Source organism: Protopterus annectens, chromosome 5.part1 (genome assembly GCF_019279795.1).
Source record: "Protopterus annectens isolate FY-2018-M chromosome 5.part1, PAN1.0, whole genome shotgun sequence".
Classification (NCBI taxonomy): Eukaryota; Metazoa; Chordata; order Ceratodontiformes; family Protopteridae; genus Protopterus; species Protopterus annectens.
Window position 1 is genome coordinate 22602842 of NC_056736.1, and position 1227 is coordinate 22604068.

Genomic DNA, 1227 nt, shown 5'->3' on the forward strand with positions numbered 1-1227 from the left:
GTCATAACATAGCCACTTATGTTTTGTTATATTTGACATACGCATATATCCCTGTGCATGAGTCTTGTAACTAACATGCACAGAAATGTTTATTTATCTTGAGACAAATATACAAAATTATATAAAAGGTCGGTGAAATAAAATTTACATTATTGGGCTATGATTTGTCCATTATATGAATGCAGGCTGCTTTGGTGGTAGGATGTTGTTAGCATTTGCAGTCAAATGACATGGTACATAAGTTATGCAGTTCTGCCAGTGTGTGTTACTTGAACCATATGTGTTATTTGTGCTACATAAAACAAAGCATACATTATATGCAATGGCTCACAAATACCTTGCATCTGCTATTAACAAGAAAAGGCAAAAAATGTAATAAATTCAGCAAAAAAAGAGTTGACATACAATATCTCTAACTCATATTACACTTACATTTGAAAGCAGTCATAAAAGTGTTGATGTATATTATATATTACGCATTGTAATATTTAACAGAAATATCCATATGGCATGAAGCGTGGTAATGTGTTTCATCCTAAAAAGGCTTGTGAAAATAGTTATGGTTGGTAGCATGTATCATTTGTACTTCATGTGACATGTCCAACACACCTGTTATTATCAAGAATATATTTTAAGAAGGACAAGCCCTGGGTGCTGCACCCTTTGTTAATTTTATGTAATGTACTGAAACCATGACTAATGATGCTTGATGATCATGCAATACATATATTTTGAGTCCTGACAGGCATATAGATGGTGTATGTCATATACATTAGAGACTGAGGACTCAAATGAACAGGTTTACAGATAACTAACAGTATCAATCTGTGTGTAATTGTAGGTGGTGTGTGCAAAATTATGTCAGATCTGAATATTTTGCTGAGTGTCCATGATGCTGAGCATGTAACTATAGACCTGGTATGTTAGAATATGCTTTTTTAAGGTTACTGCTACATAGATATAATAGTATATTAAGGCTTTAGCAAGCATTTCTGTGGAGATGGAATTCCATGTGCGAGCAAACGTTGTATCATTATATTTTGGTCTTTGTGAAGGGCATGGCTGTAGTGGTTCATATTTTTGGGACATTTCTTCTTTCATGACGTTTGTCTGACAGTGGAGACAGTGTGTATATATATATATATATATATATATATATATATATATATATATATATATTATATATGTATATGTATATTATATATATATATATATATATATATATAT